The following is a 24,856-nucleotide window of genomic DNA, read 5'->3' as shown; positions in this document are numbered from 1 at the left end:
GTGGATATGTTCATGCTTGCTTCAAATAAACATAAATCAAACATACACTGTCTAAATGATGTTAAAAATTTAAATGAACAACATTCACGAGAAATATAATTTGTCAAGTTTATGAGCCAAAATTTTCAGACGACGTTAACGTTGGTAATCCATTGCATGAGCTTATATAAAAATCTTCAGAGACCCCATTTACAATGGCAGACCCAACACTGGTTGTCTTCTTTGCCCAAGATATACCCTCGCCAGCAAAATGGACATCGTAAAACAGGACAGCCTAAAACATAATTGATCGTAATTTATACAGTCATGTATATATATTGGGCAAAAATATCTATGGAAGCATTATCATATGGTTACACAGTTAATGTCACACAATACATCAATGATTTTTCATACGTACAGTTACAATACGTAGGTTCGACATGTAAATGATTTTTAGATTGATGCTGTAATGATAACTCATATGAGCATTCCACTATATTTCAAAGAATGGTTCATCATAAATTGAATGTTTGCAATTTTCCATTCAAATCTTGTATGCAAGAAAACTAATAGACCTTGCATATTATCTTATAGATATTTACATTGGCATGTTTTGCATCCATTTGCGTTCTTGACGTATCCGAATGAACACCTTCTAGGACAGGGTTTCTGTTCTGGACATGCCTCTGTAAGTGATCCTAAAAAAAAACATACAGTAAATCAAATACGTCAACGAAAAAAAGCCTAGACTTTAGGAGTAAATTGTTTTTAAATCCCTTAATTACTAGTTTCTTTATGCTAAGCAAATGGATATTTTGTACTGTAAATTAAATTTAATAGCATTATTGCTACTCCACTTTCATTCTGATGAAATTATATTGATTCAATATTCCTGGATACCCGTAACAAAAATAAGTGAAAACAATCTTGCTGCTAATTACAACTATTCCAGTGTCATAAAGTTCTTAATCTGATAAAACAACCTTACTAATTACAACTATTTACTCCATTATCCTGTAGATGACCAGGAGCAGAGAAAATTTTTCAAAAAATTAATCCACCTTTACTATTTAATCAATAGAACCTCATCCTAATCGCAGAACCCCTAACCCTGGGCAATGAATTTTACAAGATAGGTACAGAATACTTGCTCATTGCAACTGTACACCTTCTCCATCCAGAAGCAGAGAAGTAGATCATCAAGAATTAATGCATTTCACTCTATGATCAATAAAGCCCCACCCTTACACCAGAAACTCTTCCACAAGGGTCATGAATTTCACAATTTAGGTAGAGGTGCCCTTGATCATCATAGTCATGCACTTAGTTTGTCTGCTTAATGCTCACAGGCAGATAAGTAATATTTGAAAAGGAATTAATTCAATTTCATCATATGATCAATGGAGCCCAGCTACAAATTCCGACCCTGGGACCATGAATTACACCATGTTGGTAAAAGGTTCACTGCATATTGTAATTTTGCCAACAGATTGACTTTTAAGAGTAAAGAAGATGACTTTTTCAGGCCCCATGAAAGCATACACTATATAATTCACATTTTTTGTACTCTTTTAGCCATGAATGCTATTGTAACGTTTTCGCCGTAATGAGTTCGCAAGATAGGATAAATATGGGTAAATATGGTATGGTTTTAAAAACGCCTGGTTGCGGCTAAGATCTGGTCTCTTAATTTCTGGTAGCGAAAATAATTATGAATAACCTGGTAGGAGCTTTTTACGAAAGAAATCAACAAAAGATAATAAAGTTTTCATAAATTATATTCTGATATTCAGAAACTCATTATAGTTAACAAAACCAACAACAATTTATATTTATATATATATGGTCGCACAACGTCACTTGCTAGATTTACCGGACCCCGAAATTCGGAAAGTTAAAGTTAATTACTAATACCTGATTTCATAAATAATAAATAAATGATATAAATTTCAATAATATATTTATATTACCTCGACACTTCAAAGATAGTCTGGGAGCGACTAAAAATTGAATAATGAAAAGAATCCACAAAGTAACTCTAAAAATTTCTACATCCGTTCACTAGAATCCCAAAACTTCAACTGACTACAAAAGTAAACGTTAACGCTAATGTGACGTAACATAACCAAACGTGACGTTGCACAACCCAAAATCACGACACATTTCAGGTAAAACCTATACATAATTTCCCGCGACCGGAAGTAATGGAAAATGAAAGTACATATGTATTGACTTATAAATAAGGTAAATCAATAAAGTACAACAAATTTAAATGTAGTTTAAACATAAAATAATGATAAATGAATCTTCCGGTCGGTATAAATTAAGATCACAAATAGATAAACACACATTTCAATAATATAGTCAAAAATCGTTACACTATATACCAACATTGGCTGGAATTGATTTAGCCGTTCTATAGAAGAAGATGAACGTTCAAAAATTAAAGGAAGACGAACGACACATATCGGTGGAAAATAGATAGCAATAGGTCACTGGAGTGAATCAAGTGACCTAAAAAAACAATACGTATAGGGATTGTATAATAATTGAGAAATTGTAGAACGCCTTGCACAGAAATACGATATCTTACTGAGATCTTCCTTATTAACAAGTTAATTCAATGCTCCAAAGAGCCAAAGAATCAAATTCTTAGAAATTCTGAAGCAGATTTCGTGAAATTTTATCTATGGAAGCGTGAACCATGTACAAAGGCAAGAAAGTTATGTTAATAAACAAGTGTTAAAATTCTAATATTATATTCCTTGGGTGTTTTTTTTTTCAATTTGCGCTTTGGTAAAGAAATTTTCTATAACTAGATTAATGAATACTTAATATTCTCAAAACAAGAATACATCTTTCATGTATAATAAACAAAATCATCTTCAAAAGTGAAACAGTCTACATGTGCTAGTTCATTAAAAACCTATTGTATCAGCCATGAAGTCAAAACAAAAAAAAAAAAAAAGAAAGAAAAGAAAGAAAATATCAAATATTTTTTGTCTGTGTAAAATTGTGCATCTAATCTGATTATGGTTGTGTCTACAGCTAGCCTGTAATTATTTTTATTTTATAATTCCTCCTCTAGAAAAATTTACAATTTTGGTAACTTTTGACAATTTCCTTCGATTTTTGAAAGCACATATCATCTCCTACAATGAAGAAGTACTTTGGACTTTCGACTTATTTCATAAAATGTAGCACCTAAGGCAATAAGGAGGCAGCAGAGAGTTACAATCCTGGTAAAGCTTGAGTTTCCCATTCCTAGATATAACTTCAAGTATGCTCAGGTATTTGGCATTATGGGTCTTATAATTAACGAAGTGCTAGGCCACGCCTTTGGAAATTTAAATCGTATATAGATCGCATATTAAGTGTCAAGGATTATATCATCAAGTCGTCCAACACATTGGATGCTGAATAATACTCTAGGATTAAAATTTATTAATATTCTGTGGGAATAAATTCTAAAATCTACGATTGAAACGGGCGAATAATTGTATTTGAATATGTATCATAATACTGTAATGATTGCCCTCCTTCACCCTACCAAGAAAAAGCAATAATAGACATTTTTCCTACCTACACCTTATTCTATATAATTTATCATCAATATCTGTTGTTTTTATGAAGGCAGAAAGGACAAACAAATATTATACTGGGTTTTTGGTTTCTGTTACTTTCATATCAAATCTTTTTTCACTTCTTTTAACTTCTCAAAGAATCTGCTCGAATTTTGAATCAAAATAATTTTAGACTACAAAATAGACATATATATATATATATATATATATATATATATATATATATATATATATATATATATATATATATATATATATATATATATATATATATATATATATATATATATATTGCTTTAAGATTTGAGAATTGAAACTAAACTGCCCTTGATGAAAGATAAGGTTGATAAATGTAAACATGCATAAGAGATGGAGCTAAATCTTTAAGAATATGTGAAAAATTGGAATTTAGCATAAACAATCAAGTTCATGTATGTATAGAAAAATACCTAATATCTCTCTCTTTCTCTCATTTCCCTATGTCGCCAGTATTTATAAAGGTTTCAACACAAAATCAGCAGTATGGTCCCTCACATATAGTTTTAGGTACAGATGATCGTAAGCCAATGCATAATAATATTTTGTGTTCGAACAATATTCCCGAATAGCTCAGTTGATGAAGTATATTGAATTCTACCTTATACAACATGTTACGGAATTTAGAATTCACAGTTACCTGGGGTAAAATTTCGCATGCATGGTGAATAATAATTTGTTTTATATACTGTAGGACACAATGCTTGTTCACTATAGAGAGAATGAATGTAAGAAGAAACATTTTTTTCCTCTTGAGAACAATGAGCGCAAATTTGTTTATTGATCTGCTTTAAACACAAATTTTATATACAAATATAGAATTACTCTTAAGGTAGAACCTATGTCGGAAAAGTCTTTGTCACAAGATTTTCAAACTTTTCAAAATGATAACTTAGCACTCACTTATCAATCAGTTAAAAATATATAGTATGTTCCCTTGTTATGAAATGTAGTGCAACCTGTGCAACTTGGAATGATAATTTTACACTGAGACTACATATGTTCAGCCATTTTTAGGAGTACTGGTCATAAAGAAAATATAGAAAATCACAAAAATACTTCTTCAAACATCGTCGTTTATAGACTTTATTAACTGAACCGTACTACGCAATATTATTCAAGGATAATTGTTTTATTCAATTGATATAAAAGATTAAGTCCACATTTCAACAATATAGGCAAACGTGCTCAATATCTTTGGAGTCAAAATTCGACCTAAATGTGTAAATATTTTTCAAAAGTCTTTATCAGAAGGTTTTCCATCTTTAATATGATGAAGAACATACCCAGATAATTAAAAAAGTTATTAAAATATATACCTTTCTCCGCGAACAAATGAGAGACACTCTATTCTTTATTTATCATTACTTCTTTTGTTGACCTTTATGCACTTACACAGGATTTAATTATCAAATGACTGTTTTGGGGTTACATTCAGATTCACAATGTGAATATTTATCCAAAAATGTAATTTTTTTTATTTAAAAAGATAATATATTAGGGAAACATTAATATCATACAACAACCATTTTGAGTAATTAACAAATAATTATAAAAAGGAATGCACGTCATTTCATGATAGACATTACAAAATTTACACAATCTTTAACAGATCTTTGACTCAGACACATTTCATCAAGATATTGTACTATTTACATTTCTTAGAATTTATGCATTCCTCAAAATAATTGCATGCCATTCACATTATCACAGTTGTGTAACTTCATTACAAGAGACAGTCTTGGATTAAAGTAACGGGAAAAATTTTAATTAAAATATTAAATTAATTTTGACGTCATAATGGATTTAGCACCAAAAAGACGGACTAAACTCGTTTACTCGATATGACGTCATACGACGTAGGTTCTACGTTAAATGTAGAACAATAGACAAACAAGCGCTGACTATGCAAATTTTAGTAATCATGTTGACCATTGCCTTCTAAAATGGCTTCACACTAAATACAAACTTTTATCTATTTTTATTAAATAAAGTTGCAGTTTAAATGTTCACCATTCTTGCTCCACCACCGGCTGACCGGTGGCAGAGGCTCAAACATCGTTAAGAGAGACCAAGTCCCTTAGGTGAAATTTAGCAAAAAATGCTCTTTTTGAAAATTGATTTCGTATGTCTTAAAGTGCAGTCATCCTTTGAAATAAAATGTCTTTACGTACAACAATATATAAAAAGAAACTTCGACAATTAATCAGTATTAATTTATCAAAGTCATTACATCAAATTATATGAAATTAAGATAGCCATGATATAACTGTGTACATATTCTAGGAAATGCTACAGAAGAGGAACTATACAGATAACAATGACATTACTCTGGACTTTGTCTCGCCGCGTAATCTTACCTTCCTTCTTGTATGCCAGGGTTTAGGCAATACGAATTCTATCGCAGTAAAATATAATCATTAGTACATGTTATAATGTTTTAGGATTATATGGTTATACAGTTTTGGGGCTTTGGGATATTGTTCATTACACGGTTTACATGGACTTCTAACGTACGTCAATGGAGGCTCAAATAATCGTTATATAATATTTTTTAAGAAAACATCATACGGTTTACAAAAAGTACATGTACATATTAAAGGTTCTCTAAACGGCGAATTACATAGATGCTAGTAACATCATACGGTTTACAAAAAGTGGAAAACAAAATACTGCCAGCAGTAACTGCTCTAAAAAAAAAAGAGCATGATTATGGGTGCAGTGCACTTTAAGATTCTTAATGCCAGACTACCTGTGAGATTAAAGAGACATGTTGATTCAGAATTAAATAGATGACTTATCTATATAAATCTTATTCTTCAATCCTCTAAAGATATCATTTCCAGCATCTTTTCATAGAAAGTACAAGACTGTAACATATCATATTGACTTCTTTCCACCTTTCAATTCAGTTAAAGAATGAATTGTTTTCCTTGTTTATTTTTACGGAGATTAAGAGTCGAGTACGTGGGTAATGCAATTTTTTCAGTCATCGTTTCAGAGCTAAATTCCCGAATAAATGTGATAAATCACTAACTCTTTGCGATGCCTTATTTTCGCGAGGTTATAGTTTGGTATTTATAAGTGAGACAAAAAGTTCACGGACTCTTGTAATATCTACAATATATAAATCTTTCATAGTGCAAATAATAACCGAGAATTAATTTTTTTGCAAGTAATTGGACTCGTATAATTAAGCGAAAATTACGTTTTGCGAGAAGACTAATTTACATTTAACAAGAAAAATATTTTTCTTAACTAGATATCTGTCTTTAAATAATTCATTGAAAGTGGTTGAAAGTACGTATAATATTGCATTATTGATCAAACAATCCGTTTTTTCCTTAAACTTCAATATGCCAAAAAAGGAATTGACGCGGTTAATATAAGTAATATTCTTAATCATAAAAGGGTCCAGTCTTGTATTCCACCATATTTCTAGTTAAAGACTACAGCTTGTATTTCCTACAAATATACATCGACTATTGTTTCCAAACTTTTTAATTACAAGAAAACTTTACAGGGTCTGGATATCGAACATCTGAAACATAATCCTCCATCGTGTTCATGTTCTTCTTCACCCTATAACTATAGTCCTGCTGGACACGTTATTACTGCTGACGTAAATATAGTTAATAATGAGGAGTTTAGATCATTAATTTTAAAAGGTCCTAAATATAGGGAACCCCGATCCTTCAACTGGCGTCGGAATTTCATAAATATTATGGATTCTGTAAAGGATTTCGCCAGGCGATGGGCCAGACATGAAAAAGAAGACCTTGACACTTTGTCAGAATGGATTAAATGTATCAGATGTATGTTAAAATCGCGCATTAAAAGATTGAGGGGTAATATGAGAACCATCTATCCTTCTGTATTCAATAATCCAGAAGTGAAAAAAGAATTAGATAGATTACATGATCAGTACCTACTGGTCCCTGCTGACAAAGCAGGTAACAACATTGTTTGTAAGGCTCCTTATATTAAATGCATTTTAGAAGAACTCGAATTTAATTCTACAAGTGGTAATCCAACTTATACTCATAGTTCCCTTTCTAAGGAAGACATTCTTCAAAATCATATGTCAGTTTTGAATATTTTTAATATTCCAAACAACCAAAATGAATTTGAATTACCATATTTATATTGGATTCCGAAACTTCATAGCGGGTTCCAGTAAATGTTCAACCAAGCCTCTTTCTTTACTCTTCACTAAGATATTAACAGTAGTGGAGAAGAAACTTCAAGAGTATTGTGCAACAATATATTCGAGAAATGATGTAAATCACATGTGAATACTTAAAAAGTCCAAGGAACTTTTGGAAAATTTGAAATACAAGATTTTACCAAAATCAACAGCTTAAAAACTAACGACTTTTCAACTTTATACACAACCATTCCCCACGATAAATTAAAGTCCAGGCTTTTGATATAATTGACAGCTCCTTTTTCAATAAAAATGGAACTCGTAAATTTACTTACCTTGTCATTGGTCATTTGCAAAATTATTTTGCTAAAAAACATTCTGATTGTACACACAAGTACTCTGAAGTTGACATTAAAAAGATGCTTAAGTTTCTGATTGACAATATCTATGTGGTTTTTGGAGACCAGGTCTTCCAACAATCTATTGGAATTCCCATGGGTACCAATTGCGCCCCGTTATTAGCAGAGCTTTTTTTTATTCATATGAAGCAGAATTTGTCCAAAATCTTATACGTGAAAAGAAGAAAACACTTGTTGTGGCCTTCAACTCGACATTAAGATATATCGACGACGTATTGTCAATTAACAATAGCTATTTCCATTCTTATGTCGATAAGATATATCCCGCTGAGTTTGAGATAAAAGATACCACGGAGTCTGACACATCTGTTTCATATTTGGATATTTTACTTAAAAAAGACGTTAATGGTAATCTAACAACCAAGCTTTATGATAAACGTGATGACTTTAACTTTTCAATCGTCAACTTCCTATGCAGCAATATACCTTCATCACCTGCATACGGGGTATATATCTCTCAGTTGATTCGATACGCAAGAGCATGCTCTACGTATGTACAATTTCTAAAACGAGGTAAATTATTGACAAATAAGTTGATGAAACAAGAATATCAGCTGTCTCGTTTAAAGTCATCATTTCGTAAGTTCTATGGTCGATACAATGACCTTGTCAGCAAATGCAATTTATCATTGAGTCAAATGCTGACTGACGTTTTTCATACTAATTGTTAGGCCATTATTTACACACTCAATTTTCCGTTATTTCCCGATCATGACAAGGAGCACACGGTGGGTGTGACCGGTCAGCAGGAGATGCTCACTCCTCCATGGCACCTGATCCCACCTCTGATGTTTGGAGGTCCTTGTTTGCTTTGCTCCTATTTTGTATTAATAAATAGACTTATGAGCTTGAATACTTTTCGTTATCTCCACATATTTCATCCATATGTTACATTAATGGAACAGTCACGAAAAGCTGACTTATGACACTTCTTTTAAAAAATCTTTCATTTAGAAATCAAATCGGACTTAACTATAGAAATTACAAGTAGTTATGTTTACTGCTTCAGATAAGCAGCGACAGGAAAAAGGGAGATATCGGATAAGGATGATAGTACATGTAGTAATAGTACATGTATTCTTAATTAAGTGATTGAATAATTCCTAGCTCTCTAAATGCTGTGATCCATCATTGTAGAAATATAATAATTTATGTTCACCTGCACGAGACCTTCAAGGTGTAGGTATTATTTTTTTTACATGGGACCAAAACAAGAATAAGAGCTTCTTATTTGAAATTTACACAATTTGTTATGAAAAGTTTTTTTTCCCACCTGCACCTGGCGTCCAGTTGAATATAATATGAAATATGAAGATAACGAACAGTTATCAAGCTCAGAAGTCTATTAGAACAATACATATTGTGACGGTCTTCTAAAAAGCTAAAAGTGGAGTCAGGTGCCATCGAGAAATAAGCATCCTCTGTTGAGCGTTCACCACCAAGATGTGCTCCTTGTCATGACCAGACAAACGGAAAAATCCGTTGACAATTCAGTGTGACAATGACCTGACAATTTGTCTATAAAATGTCAGTCAACATTTAACTGAATTGATTGCATCGCAGCTCTGTTAAGGCTTCATGAAGGGGGCGGGTCCTAATTTATACGTGAAAAGTTTACTGTGACATCACACAAATATAGCAATTCCTCACTATAACAGAAAATGAAATAATTTGCGAATCTAAACTGCATAAGAGTAATGAACTACATCAAAACTTACCACTGCATTCTTTTTTGTCGCTAGTTAAATCCCATACAGCAAGATATAAACAAGTCACTGATCGCAATGCACTTATCGACATGACGTCATCATGGTGAAGTTTGACGCATTTTATGTGCAGTGAGAGGCGGATCGAGTAATTTTTTCACAGTGAAAAATTCATGTTATTATCAAACAGAATATTTTTTGAAAATCTCAGGTAGACCATTAATACAAATCTGAAACGTTCGTTTAATGCCATTATTTAAAAATATCGAGAGAATGTATTGAATTAATTCTACCGTGTTTTTGTCTACAGGGTGTACATGTTTCACGCCGAGGTGCCTCATTAAATCGCGTTTTCGCAAGGGCATACACTTAATAAATCTTGACCATTTTTTGAATACACATAATGGACATATTCCTTAACTTGAAAAGTGCTGCTGCTTTCCTGAAATCGATGCATAACTTAACAAATACATAATATACTTGGTAAAGGTCACACATATTTCGACATTAGCAAGATAACTTGAAATTTAAACTAACAAAATGCGAATTCTATTTAAAGCAGCAGCACTTTCCATAAACTATAAGTTATGTAGAAACAATCTATTACTTTAATTTTTAATTTTATCTAGGGTATGCCCTTGCGATATTGAAATTTGTTTGTGACCTACATACAGTACACATTACATGCATTTATCACGTGACTATCATATAACGTGACCAAACCAAATTCAGTACAGAACGGGGTATACAATGTTATTTCAAAGAATGTTAAAGTCAAAAGATAATATAGTACCTTTACAAAATTAAAATTCATTTCAAAAAGATATGTATTTACGCACGTTTATATTCTGTTGATTTCTTCGAAGTACGCCTTAACAGTGCTGCGATTTCCTAACAAAGTTATTGTATCGACCAGAATGATTGATAGCTGTTGTTGTTTTATCCCATTCGAGATTGTTCACTCTTAGAGATATCAACAAATACCTGTTAAGGAGGTTGGATCCTGCCATCAAAAGTAATGAGATTTTTTTATCAAGTATATTTTTAGAATTTATACACATGGCTGTATTAAAAATCAAAACAAAAAAATGGGGGTCAATGCGCTTCTTTTGGCGCTACAGAGCATTTAGTTTGACCTTTTGCACTGTAAATACGTCTTACACATTTTTTTTTTTAAAGTTTTTCCTTCAATATTTTTTGTTCAAATAAATAATTGTGAACAAACACAGTCTTATTTCATCTTAAATAGACACATTAAAATTTGTAACAACGAAGAAATTTTGGAATTACTCCGCATGTTCAATTATTTGACCTTTTAGCACTCAAACATTTTCATTTTTCTGGCATTAAAAATTTAACAAGCAAAAAAATCATTTGAAAGTAATGACATTTTACTGAATTTAAGAAGAATGCTTAAAAGTATCGTATATATTCAGAAAAGAAAATTAAAAGTGGGGGTCTGTGATGTTAATTTTTAGATATTACTAAAATACTGCTAATTTTAAGCTTAAATTAGGGCTATTTTTTTCTTCATTTCCACAATATATTTGCTCTATTTATCAAATATGATGATAGAATTCATGACAGTTTATTTAATAGATAATTTAGGACCAGTATAAAACAGTCCACTGCACAAAATAACTATGTGTGCAGCCTGCATGTAAAAATAGGAATCCAAACTTAACATACTTTAAATACTTCGAAAGAGAAAAAAAGATCATTTTCTTCTAAAAAACCTTCCGCCACAAAATATAGTTCCTCACTTAATGATTTTGGTATGGAATTTAATCATGGAGTTTTAACTGAATATAGTTAAACTGGCATTGTAGAATCCAAATTTATTGTAAGAATTAAAACATTATGCAGAATTTTTGAAATATAGGTTAAGATAAGAATCTGCTCAAACCTCGTTAAGGGCTTCAAATTTAGTCCTATTCTCGTACTCAGTGCCAATGAGCAGTGAGGGTTCTTTATAGTGCCAACGTCTACCAAGAAAGGGGACCTCGGTTTTTAAGGTCTCATCCGCAAGACCTGTGACTTTCACTTCTTATGCTAGGCGCTTTGCGAAAGAACAGTCACTACATATTTTTGCGTGTTAGATTTGAACGACAATCGAACCCGAGTCTCCTGATCAAGAAACGAACTCCCTTCAACTAGGCTACTTTGTATCGACCAGAGAATTTTCTTAATGTTTGACATTCATTAATAGATTATTGATATCAAAAGATGCTTGAGTTTCTGATTAACAATATCCAGGTGGTTTTTGGAGACCAGGTCTTCCAACAATCTATTGGAATTCCCATGGGTACCAATTGCGCCCCGTTATTAGCAGAGCTTTTTTTGTATTCATATGAAGCAGAATTTGTCCAAAATCTTGTACGTGAAAAGAAGAAAACACTTGCTGTGGCCTTCAACTCGACATTAAGATATATCGACGACGTATTGTCAATTAACAATAGCTATTTCCATTCTTATGTCGATACGATATATCCTTGTGAACTTGAGATAAAAGATACCACAGAGTCTGACACATCTGTTTCATATTTGGATATTTTACTTGAAAAAGACGTTAATGGTAATCTAACAACCAAGCTTTATGATAAACGTGATGACTTTAACTTTTCAATCGTCAACTTCCCTTACCTATGCAGCAATATACCTTCATCACCTGCATACGGGGTATATATCTCTCAGTTGATTCGATACGCAAGAGCATGCTCTACGTATGTACAATTTCTAAAACGAGGTAAATTATTGACAAATAAGTTGATGAAACAAGAATATCAGCTGTCTCGTTTAAAGTCATCATTTCGTAAGTTCTATGGTCGATACAATGACCTTGTCAGCAAATACAATTTATCATTGAGTCAAATGCTGACTGACGTTTTTCACACTAATTGTTAGGCCATTATTTACACACTGAATTGTCGACGGATTTTTCCGTTATTTCCCGATCATGACAAGGAGCACACGGTGGGTGTGACCGGTCGGCAGGGGATGCTCACTCCTCCATGGCACCTGATCCCATCTCTGATGTTTGGAGGTCCGTGTTTGCTCTGCTCCTATTTTGTATTGATTAATGGACTTTTGAGCTTGAATACTGTTCGTTATCTCCACATATTTCATCCTTGTTTCAATAATTTATTTGCCAATACTTTGCCTCGTTTTAGAAATTGTCAGTACGTAGAATATTCCACTGCATATTGAATTTACAGTGATGATGTATTTTTGTTACATACATAAGAGAAGTTGACGATAGAAAAGTCGCAGTCATCACGTTTTTCATAAGTGTTGTTGTAAGTATGTCATAAATGTGAAAGGAGAAGATGACTAACAGTGATCAATCACAAAAAAAGTCTACTAATAGTACGAATCTATAAACAGGCATGATACATGATCTCACCTCTGATGTTTCAGAGGTCCCTGCTTGCTCTGCTCCTGTTCTGTATCGTTTGAATGGACTTTTGAGCTTGTATACAGTTGAATACTGTTTGTTATCTTTTTTGTTATTTCATGTGACGATTTTATATCATTATAAAAATTATTTCTCATGCTATATTTATTTGAAATTTTGATTTTATGTGGGTCCCAACTCGACATATACTGGGTTAATGCTGTTGTAATTGTTGTTTAACGTCCCTTCTAGAATTTTTCACTCATATTGAGACGCCACCACTGGCCGTTGAAGGGCTGCAAAATTAAACCTGTACTCGTCACTTACGGCCATTATATACACACTGAATTGCCTACGGATTTTTCTGTTTGCCCAGAGTCCAAAAATGAGTAACAAAATGGTCGAAAGAGTGACTGAAGCATGAACCCATGTTAATTCTGATCCCAACCAAAATTCAAAAATGACTTTTGGTAGACTCTGTAGGAGTTGGTGCTTGATAAATGAAAGTGGGAACTGTTTGTGACTTGACTTGCTGAAATTGTTGAATAATTGTTAAAGCTAAGACTAATTTTCTGTTTTTACACAAAATATGCTAAATCAGAAAGAAATTATAGCTAATCCAATACCACTAAAAATCAAAATTGCATTAACACTGGCCAACTCTGTTCAATATCAATTTTCCCTTCAAGTAGTGGTTCAGTGAGTGATTTTAAAAAAAATTTCATCTTTTCTAGCAGCTTTTGCCATTTTCTTTAAATTCAAATGAGCTTTATTATCTGCGACTCAAAATTGATTGAAAGAATGAATAATTTTGAAATCTGGCACTGAAAAATTAACAGGTGTTGGAAAAACACTATCACCAAAAATATGTGAGAGTCTTTGTTTTTGTTGTAACAGTTCATTCAACGGGGTGAAAAATACAAAGTGGACGTCAACAAAGATCATTTACAAGGAATGGTCAAAATACAAAACATGCATCCAGGTAGAACTTTTGTTTCTTTTGGGCAAGTTAAAGTAACTTTTGGACTGTTATATAACAAAACAGAAGTTGTAGACTATTCAATAATTTGTGGTTTTAAAACATGAAGTCTAGATCTGAAATTACAAACTTTATGAATTTCTTTCTTGTCATTATTGAAAAAAACCAAAACACAAGTAGTTGTTGTTATGGGGGTCAGGGCCCAGTTGGTATCACAAACCATGGTTGTTCCCTGTTTACAGTCGATGAAATCAGCTGTTTCTAACTGTACATAATTGTCCTTATGAGAAGATGCTGTTGAATACCCTGGTAAAGACAATACCTGAGTAGCATGAGTATTTGTTGTAGGGACGGGCATAGAGATGACTTTATATTATTTCATGGCATGTTTCTGTGCAGAAATTCGGAATTTTACGGTCACATAGTCAAAAGATAATCAATATGAGTCAGAGTGTTCATCAAAAAAGCCTTGGGTATCAAAAATGAGATAATTTTACCATCGACTAATGACTGAATTGCAGAATCTAACTTATCCAACTTACTTCTGAAAATAGTGATCTTGTTTACTTGGCTTAACAACATTTCTAACACATTAGTAAAATTTTAATGGTGTTTGAAAATTAGTAAAAGCATTATGAAACTTAACAGCTAAAAGTTGAATTTCTTGAGCATTGTTCTTGATACCATTTTTCAAATTGGCCATACGTCTATCAATTAAAGACATATAAGAGATAAATGTGAACTATGTTGAACTAAAGCATTTGCCATTGTATTACTTTTTCTGACCAAAGCATTAATATGGGAAGCTAGAATGTTTACATCACCCATAGTCGCTGTGCCGAATAAACCTTTGGCCAGTGACCCAATGAAAGGTAGTAGTGCTTTAGTTTGTTTACCATTTTTAGAAGGGACATCAATCTTTTGAACCAAAAAATTAATTTCATTGTTTCATTGAAATGACTTAAAATGTTCCTCGTGCAAATTGTGTACAAAATTAGCTATATTAATTACTGAAAGAAGAACAGTCTTGCTTTGAATGGGGACATTGGGGAATGTTTGGAACCCTAAAACGCTTCGGTAATGGAATTTTAAATGTATTCAACCAATATTCACTAGCTATCACAATGTTCGATTGTTCCTTAAATATTACACCATAGTTGATCCTGGTAATGATGTCCTTTTCACTTCTCTGTAATCTACAATCAACCGGGGTGACAACTAGTATGACAAACAGGAATAGCAAACAAGTATTCATGATCCCCCATAGTGGCCCTACAAAACACCAAATGAAAAAAAAAATAGGGATGTCATGGGATCAGTGTTAGATTGAGTCGTCACCCAAAACTAACTAGCACTAAGTCACAGTAGCATAACTACGAAAGAAAAAAAATGATCCTTACATCCTTCTGAGATTGGACGCATTCATCAGAGATGGGTGAAGTTTGTTGTTCTCAACCTCTCGCAACTTATAAGTATAATTTGGTCCTGATTCTACTATTTGATAGGGACCACCGGCTTTGTCATAGAGTTTACTCGAGAGTCCCCTAGGTACTTTGTTTACCTTAATGAGCACTTGCTCACCTAACTGGAAATCAGGAATCTTCACCTTTGCATCATGCCTAATTTTGATTTGCAATTGATGTTTTTCAATGTTTTCTTTTGCAATTCCACTTGAAATTTTCAAAGAAGATGGGTGAACAAGGCGGGCGAAGTGCCTATAGTGCGACAAACATGAAGTGAAAGATAAAATCTCAATTATATAAGAATTTTCTTTGATATTTCATCTAACATTAAAGTATACTTTATGTAAAATCTCTGCAATTGACAAAAATCTCACAAAGACTGAAATTATTTGCCTATGAAATAGCATACACACACTAAAGAGGACAAAAATGATCATTTTCTCAAACTTAAACAAAAATTTTCGATATGAGTGAGTCTTCGCTTCATTTTTTTTTTTGAAAGTTAATCCTAAAAGTTTGCATAAAAATCTACATTTTTTGGTTTACAAAAATATGGAGCAAAGACCCACTATACCTTAAAAGTACACTTTTATGACAAAGCATTCGCATCTTTCCGAGAAATACTTGAAGTCCATTTAGTCAAGGGTCATATCACAAACATGATTTAAATGCCACAATTCATATATCAGGAGCTGTGTAGCGTAGTGGTTAGCGTGTTAGTCTCAAAGCAATATGATACTCCGTGCTTTTATTGCTAGGGTTCGAATCCCACGAATACCGAATACCATTTTATTTTTTAATAAAAGAATAATTTTTTCCGAGATCTTTTTTTTTTCTCAGAAAAGTTTTGTTGATCATAATTTCACAAATTGCAATAATGAGAACTTTACTTAAAATGCTTCATTCACAAATTGAATGATTTTTTTTAATCTGAAGCTATAGGCATTCTGCACGCCTTGTTCACCCATCTTCTTTTTCAAAAATTCTTTCAAAAATTATTTTGCATCTCTACTTAAAGATTCCAAACGTTCTAAAGCAGCATCAAAAGGTAAACGCATTACTTCGCCTAAAAGTAAATAGAATGGTGAGAATTCAGTTGAATGCAGAGATGGAGATTTCCTGAAGGCCATTAGAACTGCAGGGACTAAGTAAGGGCATTTGTCTTGATTTTTCCCATAATATGATCTAAGCGATTGGGCTAGAGTACTGTTGTACCTTTCTACTAATCCATTTGTTTGAGGGTGATTGTAGGACGTGTGTTGTTGAATAATTTCGAAAATTTCACATAGGGCAATGACTAACTTTGACATGAAATTACGTCCCCTATCAGAGAAAAGAACTTTGGGTGCCCTATACCTTGAAAATATTTCCCTAAAAAGAACTTTGGCTGTTTCTTGGGCTGTCTGAGTGTGCATTGGGAACCTCTCTACCCATTTGGTGCATGAATCTACACACAACAAAATGCACTCAAACCCCTCTTTTGTTTTGTTTAATGGGCCTAATATGTCAATGTGCCATCTCTCAAAGCGATTTACTGTTGGCAAAGGTGCCATCGGCGGATTTGACGGATGATAATCTTTTTTTGCGCGGTGGCATCTGTCGCAAGATTTGACATATTCAACAATATCAGGATATATTCTTGGTCAATAATATTTCTAGTAGAGGATGGTCCTTACCTTTTCTATCCCAAGATGGCCACCTCCAGCCAAGCTATCATGATATGATAACAGGACATCTTTCCTAGTAAGTACTTTTGGTACAGCAAGCTGGCGTATCATTTTCATCCCATCTTCAGGGTTCTTACACCTACGTTGGAACCAATGATATAACTTACCGTCTAGTAAGCTATAATGCTTAGCCTCTGCCACCACAAAGTCTCGTTCTTGAGGTCCACTGGTAAGACTTGACTAGATAAATACCTGTAAATGTCCTTGAAATGAGGACATTCTGCTTGTAACTCACCCACAGTAGAAATATCTACATTAATGGGCTCCACTTCATCTTCAGTGACGACAGTTCTTGGAAATAATATAAGGTTACCTTTATGTACTCTGGTTTAGAGTCTGCCTCAGTTTCTACATCTCGGTCACATTGAACTGGGTCTTCATCTGTCTGTACAGCTACAGAGATGACATGAGGACTTAAACTGGTACTTACCTCTTCAGGATAGTTACGTCTACTCAGGGAATTTGCTACACAATTACTCTTACCTGGCCTGTGAACTATCTTGAAATTATACTTTTGCAGTTTGAGAGCCCAACTTTTAAGCCTACCTGTATGTTTGGCGGTTTGTAGCCACACCAGTGCCTTATGGTCAGTTACAACTGTAAAATGACTATGCACTATATATGGCCTGTAAGTCTCTATACCATTAAGAACAGCTAAACATTCTTTTTCAGTTGTGTTGAATTTCTTTTGGTCAGGTGTTAAAGACTTACCACCTTAGGAAATAACATACTCTTTGTGTTGCCATCATTTACTTGACCAAGAACGTAACCTACTGCGGTATCTGAAGTATCACAAGTGAGTACAAATCGTTTGGATGAATCAGGATAAGCCAAAATTGGTGCATTCGAGAGCATCTGTTTGAGTGCATTTTGGCAATCTTGAGACCATTCAAATTTTCTGTCCTTACTCAGCAATACATGCAGTGGATGAGCCAATTTTGCAAACTCTTGAATAAATTTTCTGTAAAAGTTGGCCATCCCGAGAAAACTACGAACTTGTTTTTGAGTTTTTGGAATGGGAAGTCGCTCATAGCACGCGTCTTGTCTGGGTCCACCTGGCCCCGGGGCCACGAACGTCTTGAGTCGAACTAAGTGCTAATGATTTGTCAAAATCAAGCATTACTTAGGATTCGGCGAAAGAGCCCAATGCATATCTACACAGTGGGGAAAAACGGATATGTGTATTATTATGAACCAATTTCAAATCATAAAAAAGATAGCGAAAGAGTTAAAAAAAAAAAAAACTTTCAGTAGATCTAAAGGTAATGACTTTTTTGTAAGAAGCTTAAGATTTTTAATATTTTATATGATAGGACTACTTTCTCTTTCAGTCACGTCGCCCGCGTGGCGCAGTGGTTAGAGCGTCTGCTCTAGAGTCGCGAAGTAAGGAGTTGATCCTTACGTCGCGGGTTCGAATCCCACTGTGGGACGTGGAGACCGGTCCTTCGGATGAGACCGGATAAACCGAGGTCCCGTGTCGCAGTAGGTGCTGGCACGAAAAAGATCCCTCACTGCTCAATGGCCGTAAGTGCCGAGTATAGGACAAAATTTGCAGCTCTCCACCGGCAAGTGGTGGCGTCTCCATATGAGTGAAAAATTCTCGAGAGGGACGTTAAACAAAACACAATCAATCAATCAATCTTTCAGTCACAGGGAACATATCTAAAACGCAACAGTTGGTCCACAGGATTTATTAACTGTAAACAATCCTTTCACCTTCTGAATAAAATGTCAAATTTCCCCTTTTACTTACAGAAAATTTCCTGATTAAATAAACATGCATTAAGTTGAGGATAAAGTAAGCATGCTGCATTTTATTATAGAATAAATGTATTTAGATCTCTGAATGCAAATTATTACATTAATCCTAAAAGAGGGTGTTGCAGTCGTTTTATTATTTTCCCTAAACGTGTAGCAGATTAAAAGAAGAATTTTAAGTCACTGAAAACGATGTTAATTTTTTTCAGATACAACGGTATATACAGCAAAATGTAGAACAATATTTGGAAGCTGCATATTGACTTTCAATTTGCAATTAAATGAAGTGTAAATTAGTCAAACAACAAAATATATCAGATTTTCTGTTTTTTAAATAGGGAATCGCCGTTGTTCTGAAAAAATGCCTCCTTGAAACAAAATAAATTTGATATATGCACAAAGAGACAGGAATTTTCTTCAAAACTGCCATTTCCGATTTTTGTTTCAAAGAAGCATATTTTTGAAAAACACAAAAATTGAATAAAAATCATTATCCATACGAAATGCGAAATGTGTACATAAAATAACGCATAGATAAACATTGTCTGAAATGGTTTAGTGGTTATGCTGGTGGACTCCTGACAATTATTTTACCTGAGAATGGGTTCGAATCCTGGAATGTGTCGTTTTTGTATTATTTTTTTCTTCACTTTTTTTCATGTATGGAAGTGCAATAAAACATCTATTTTAAGAGAGCGAGGGAAAGAGAGAGAGAGTGAGAGAGAGAATGTCAAAAAGTTATTGAGTAATATTTTACACGCAAGCAGATTTAAATTGTCTTCCTTGATACCGTGACCTAAAACTAAAGATGTAATGCTGCTATTTAGTTGACAGGCGATGTCTTGGAAAATAAAGTATTGTTTTAAATAATTTATTCTTTACATAGTTTACTCATTTTGATTCATTTTTGGTCTGTTATTTAGTGGCCAAGATTTGATTTGAAACAAATGGAATGTCTTGGATGTAGCATAAACAGTGTGATTATGGGACACAGTTTTATTTATTTAAAAAATATTCACGGACGTTGTCTACCGTATATCATTCAAAATGCTGTGCAGGGTGCACTGGCCATTGCATGTGCTTTTTATTGTTCAAACCTTTCTCATACAAAACGGCAATAGTGACACATGCATGTAAAAATAAATAAAATAAAAAGATTAACGTTCACTAAAAGGTCGGCGATCGGTTCCTATGTTAAGAAAATCTATGCATGAAATAAACGTAAAATGTGAAGTGTTTTGCTATATCAAGCAGGAAATACCCGCCGTAAACACAAAGTCATCTACGTAGTGGGTATTTGAATGTCCTTCTCGATATAGGGAATAATCGCGAGTTTCTGCAACACCCTCTTTCCATCGGAGGGGGACTCCCATTTTGAAATATTCACACTTCCAGTACTAATGTTGCAGCTACATTTCATTCCTTCATGTGAAAGGCAATGTGATTTTTTTTTGGTTGTTCCTCAGCCCCCCCCCCCTTTCACTAATAATTTTTTGTTAAGTTGGAATTCTTAATATGGTAATTTTGCAAGTTTTCCTGATATACAACCCTTGATATTTCTTTTTTCTTTATTTTTTTTTTTTGGGGGGGGGGGGTAGTATTTCTTTAAAGTTCATAATTTGAAATTCATTGACTTACATCTACCCCATAGCAGTGTGCGAAACTAAACAGGAGAATGAAATAGCCCATTGGGCTATCTCATTTTAAAGTGGGATAGACCGTAGACAAATGGGACTGTGCACAAAAACACGAAAAAGTAAAGACGAAAAATGTGCACTTGTTTTTATTCATATATATATATATATATATATATATATATATATATATATATATATATATATATATATATATATATATATATATATATATATATATATATTTCGTATTCATAATATTGAAGTACATGTATCTGTTACATTTTCATTATAACCTTGTGAAAATAAAGTATAAAACAAGTTTGGCTTTCCAGAAAGCCTGAAATGTCATCTCTTTGGCTTCATTAATGTCACAGAATAAACAGTGGAATGTTATATTATTTTCTCAGCTATTACAGGCAGTAGTATCGCTTTTGAAAAAATGGGGGGGGGGGGGGTGGAGGACAAAAAAAAAATCGACGATTTATCTGAACAATCTTTGACAAGGGGAAAAAGGGGCTATCCAAACTCAACATTTTCATTTCTTGGAAGGGAAGGAGGGATTACAACTTTTCCGACAAACATATTTTAAATTATTATACATTTTCATGGGATGATTTGACGTACCATACTGCAACAAAAGGTGGAAGAGGGTTCAAGGGTGCGCCTCTTCAATGTTTGGTGCTATGTGCCTGTGTTATTTTACCTGTTGTAAATATGCTTTATTCAGTTTAAATATATTTTGTATAATGTCTGTAAAAAATTCTAACCACTGAGAAATATTCGTAAGAATTATTTAAAGTCATATATTGCGGTTTTTTTTATAAGTTCAGACTACCTAAATTAAAAAGATCTTTCTATTTGTTTTATTACTTTATATAAAAATAGGGCTTTCCTGTAAATTACACAATTTAAATCAATCACGTTTCAAAGATATTAGAAATTTAAAACAAAAACCGATTTATTTACCGATTCAGATTTTAAACAGACACAGTTTTTTTTTAATCAGTCGAACTATGGAAACATAAGGTTATTCAAGTTCAAAATCGGTGAAAAATTTAATTTCAACGTAAATAACATATATCATGTTTAGCTACACCCAATCTCGTATTTTTATTTTTTAGCTCAGATACGCCATATATAGCTTTAACAATTATTCCGAAAGAAGAGGGATAAAAACTTAGCGTTCCTTTTGACTTAGGTTCTTATATAGCCGCCTACTACGGCAGCAAAGAAGTTTTAAAGCGGCAACTTAAATTAATCTATACCTGAATTAATTCCCAAGACTTTCCTTATTTTCCTTAATCGTATCCTCTGAAGTGACTTGGCCATCGAGCCACTGGGATTTGATTGATTATCGAGCCACTGGGAATATCAAAGGAAAAATTGAGACACTCCTGCATCATGCCCTTCTGCTGCACATGCAGATTCATGTTCTAACGCTATATTATGTATAATATAAGTACATGTACATGTATACGCTCCTGGGGGAAAAATAATGCATAGAAAGGTAATAAACTTGAAACGTTACCATTTAAAATTAAGTATTAACACACCGAAAAGAACCCCAATCTACCAACATCGATTTTATAGGCTGTTCCATGAGACACACATTTAAAATTTAAAATTTTGGCTTTATTTCAAGAATACGAGGAATACGAGGAATGATTTCTTTTTAACCTTTTCTCATTGAGAAAAAACACAAATTAGAATTGCATAAAGAAAATTATAACAGTTGCTTTGTTTATTAATTCTTAAAATCTGGTAAAGAAAACTATCTTTTCTTATACTTTTCTACAGGGGTAAATTTAAATAAAAAAGAATAAAGTGCACACATCCGAGAAAATACTCATATAATGATTCTTTATGATCTTTATTCCAATGCCCGCAGCACTGAGTTACTTAAACCAGAGACATTTATGTTTCTGCCTAAATTGTGCTTTTAGGTAAAATTTCTTTTCTTCGAAATTTATTTATTTATTTTTATTAATTTTTTTTTTTTTTGAATAAGTTCTGTTTTATTTTTCATATATATATACGGCATTAATTATCGATTGACTAAAGTGCACATAAAAGTAAAGTTTTTGCCATTGTATATATGCATTTAATGTGAGTTGTTATTTAAATGTTTTCACTGTTTTCTTTCGTCAGTAAATCTTGGATCCACGCATTGGCTTATACATTCAATATGCCATGTTTTGTGTATTTTTAATATATTCGATCAGTGCATATTATCTATTCAAGATATATTACTAAAGTCAGGTACTCTTCACACAATTGCTCCGAAGAAAATAGTTCCATTCATGATCAGTAGATAAAACATTACAACAAATATTAAGAATAATCATGTATATTTAATACGTTAAAGAAAACAAAATTAACGTTAAAAGATTTTAAGAAAATCACTTTTTCCCCAGAAAAGCAAATAAAAAGTTTTCATATTCCTACGCTCGCTGCCTCCTCAGTCTTTTTCACGAAAATATATAGGTCACACTTCGATTGATAATGATAAATCTTTTCACCAATTATATTACTGTCATGATTATTGTTCGTTAATTGCCGTATATTTTCTTTTGAGTTAGAATGTTAATCATTAACTGTGTGTTTTTTCTCTCTTTTTTAAATAACGGAATGGTTATTATGGTTAAACACTTCTCGGCAAAACAACGTGATTTTCCGAGCTCGGAAAGATCTTCGCACGTGTGTAGACCTAGGCTATTTGGTCTTGCAAGAACAGGTGTGTGCACCGTTCCCTAGTGACGCTTAGATCAGTAGACTGGGTATCAGTACTTGCTACGGACATAAAGAAGTTTAGAACTATACACCAGTTTCATAACAAGTGCAGGTTTTTTACTCAAGATGAAGCCGTAGACTGGGCTAGAGGGGCTGAGTTATAGTCATCGATCTAACACGAAAATGTACTATTTTTGTAAATAAAAACATTTCTATAAACAAAAATAAAATGAAGTTTATCTTCAAAACGTCTGTATATTCAAAATCAGTATATGGTGGAGGAATATTCAGTGATGCTCCATAGCCGCAACCGATCTCGCGCTTTCCTTTGCGTTTAACAACGGCCGTCAATGCATCACTGGACGAGTTCATTGAATACTCTAAAACAGGTGACAGGTTGGACCATCTTTAACATCTGTTGAAACTCAGTAGCCTAAATATTATGTCATTTTAGGATATTTATGTATATGGCACTTTTATAGTTGACTTTCTACAGCTTGAGTATCTCTGACGTTTTGTCAGTAAATGTTTGTTTTTTTTTTATTAGAAATCATCTGAACACAATGAAAATTCGAATAAATTAAAAGTCGAATATCTTGGATATGGGGTAACCCATATCTATTCTTGTTATCCCTGCGCGCTGAACATCGTTTTACGCAATAGCCCAGATACAATGTTTATGTGTATAAACCGTTAATGAAGACCCACCACCACCCAAGTGATCCTACCTCTATTACTCTTAATGAACACTGGTGTAGTTTTACTGTAAGATGGACCATTTTGTTTAATAATAATAAGACAGACTTTGGTCAATTTTGTTTACATCTCTATATTTAGAAATCGTGTCATCGTCAGTTCCTTTGCCAGACCACCAGCTTATCAATGGCAGCTTACACTAGGACTTCACTTCCTGTGATTCAAACTTAATGTGTCATCTCCCGAGGGAGATGACAATCAGTGTCCGTGCTTAATGCTTATCACAAAAATCTGTACCGTGTATATATTCAGATTCGTTTATATGAACTTCATTCTGCCATTCTGCAGACCAGTTTATGTTTGTGAAAGCCACAGTGACTTCGATCGATGTTTTAGTATTGATGCTTTATCATAGACATATTTTGGATGCACAGATGTTGTTTTGCAATGGATATGCGATTAAAAATACCCATTCTGCTGACTTAAAAACATTTATCACGGTAGAACACTTACTTGCGATATCTGTGTCACTGGATTCGTTTATTAGTCAGCCCACGGGCTGACTAGTTACGGTGGGATGAAACTGCAAGTGCGATTG

The 24,856-nt window shown here is 33.3% G+C and overlaps 1 long non-coding RNA gene across 1 annotated transcript; it reads right to left on the bottom strand.

The window, feature by feature from the left end:
- On the bottom strand, window positions 1-24,856 carry LOC133193622 (uncharacterized). The gene is made up of 3 exons (XR_009721953.1): window positions 24,772-24,856; window positions 585-680; window positions 1-274 (listed from the first exon to the last, which is right to left on the bottom strand). It is a non-coding gene; the product is annotated as an uncharacterized LOC133193622 (long non-coding RNA).

The sequence above is a fragment of the Saccostrea echinata genome, unplaced genomic scaffold (assembly GCF_033153115.1).
Source record: "Saccostrea echinata isolate AGI-Se365-2 ecotype Australia unplaced genomic scaffold, CSIRO_AGI_Sech_v1 ptg000028l, whole genome shotgun sequence".
Classification (NCBI taxonomy): domain Eukaryota; kingdom Metazoa; phylum Mollusca; class Bivalvia; order Ostreida; family Ostreidae; genus Saccostrea; species Saccostrea echinata.
The sequence above is the reverse complement of the archived record's forward strand: the minus strand, read 5'-3'. Positions and strand labels throughout refer to the sequence as shown.